At 44.3% G+C, this 1,690-nt stretch overlaps 1 pseudogene; it reads right to left on the bottom strand.

Moving 5' to 3' along the window:
* Window positions 1-428: 428 nt before the first annotated feature.
* On the bottom strand, window positions 429-1,335 carry LOC102864839 (annotated as a pseudogene).
* Between the last annotated feature and the right edge of the window lie 355 nt (window positions 1,336-1,690).

Here is a 1,690-nt window from a genome sequence, read left to right as displayed (position 1 = left end):
TGCCTCCATTGCTTTACCAGGATTGTTCTGTTTTTTAATTTTAGTGACTATTTTGCAGAATTCGTTACAGTGGGATCTACTCAAAGCTAGCCCTGTGGTAGGTTTCCAGAGACTGTAAATCACACAGGAGATTGCCAGTAGTTCTTTTCCTTTCTTTTTTTTTTTTATAACATTTCAGATAGTTTTATTTCTTCAAATTTTTTATTTACCAAGAGTGACTGAAATTTAAAAAAAGCCTACTTGAGTCCTGTCATCCTCATCATGGAAATGCCTTTAAGAGAAAACTGGTCAGGTGAATAGTATTGCTTCCCATTTTCCACCATTCAGAAGTTGACACTGATACAAGACAGTCAGCAGTCTGTCAAAAATGCCCAAGATGTGTTATATAATAGAACATGCCAATTCACAGGAGGAAACTAGGAAATAACTTATGTGAACTTCTTGATTTCATTGTATGAGACAAGCACAAAGGCACCACCCATGCCTCTGAGCACGTGGGACCAGAGACCTTGAAAAAAGCTTTGCCTCCTTCATTTCATGCAGTTTTCCTCCAGCACTCCGGTGTTCTGTGTGCGTGATACCAGTTCCTTTGTGCCCTGACTGTATCATTATCCAACAATGAATGGTGTTAAATGGGTGGGAAGGCCAGCCAGCCACAGCTGTGATGGACTGAGCAATCATCCAGGAAATGTGAGTGGTCTTGGGATCTGGAAGCGTTCCCTTAGCAGTGCCTTAGATACCGATGTAGGCAGCTCAGTAGATGAGAACACTCTGCACAGACACATTAGAGCCTTGGTAGAGGCCCCTAATTCTGGCAGATTTGGAGATCATAACCAGGAAGTCTCCAAGGCCTTTAAACTCCCTTTTAGCTCTTGCTTTCCCCACAGCAGCTTTTGGGTGGGTACTGACAAAATTGAAAGGGTAGACAAAGCAGAGGAGGGATGTGGCCCCAGCGGCCCCACCTGATGTCACCAGGTTCCTGGCAAAGTTGTGCCAGAACTGAGTCCTCTTTGTGCAGACCACCCAGAAAGATCTACTCGTATTTGTCTTTGAAGACAAAGTTGAGAGCCTGCGTGGGGGAAGTATTGGATGACATTGGCCAGGTTACCGCCCCAGAAGGACAAAAATCCCTGTTCCTAGGGAATGCAAACTAGGCTGTCAGTATGGTTTGTCAAATGCCCTTGTACTACATGTCTGTGGTGATTTGCTTGCTGGCAAGCTGCACCTGCAGCAGCAACTTGACCTGCTCAGTGGATGCTAACACGGTCTTTGAGATGGCTGCAGCCACTCCGCCTGCCAGGAAACCCTTGGCAAGGACACAGCAACATCTGTCATATTGAAAAAGGAGAAGGTGCCAGGCCATGGCGAGGAGGGGACCAAGAACTGGCTTTGACACCAAAGCTCTCCCAATCTTCCTTTTGAGTAGTGGTTGGTGGATTTGAATTGCCAGAAAGGTGGTTCTGCTCTTGGATTAGCAGTGCAACTCCCCGTAGACTATGCCGCTGGAGCACCAAAGAGCTCAGTCATAAGTCTCTCATAAATTTGTAAAGAAATTCCTCAAAGATTTCAGTCAGTTTAAAAAGAAAATGGGCTGTGAAAATGAGTAAATGAACAAGTAAAATGGTAGAAAAGTGATGTAAAGTGTTTGAAACTTATAACCAGTAATATTAATAGCAAACACAGAAAGCCT

Source organism: Elephantulus edwardii, unplaced genomic scaffold (assembly GCF_000299155.1).
Source record: "Elephantulus edwardii isolate Elephantulus edwardi_28Jun2011 unplaced genomic scaffold, EleEdw1.0 scaffold00270, whole genome shotgun sequence".
NCBI lineage: Eukaryota > Metazoa > Chordata > Mammalia > Macroscelidea > Macroscelididae > Elephantulus > Elephantulus edwardii.
Note: the sequence above shows the minus strand (reverse complement) of the source record. Positions and strands in the feature narration are given on the sequence as shown.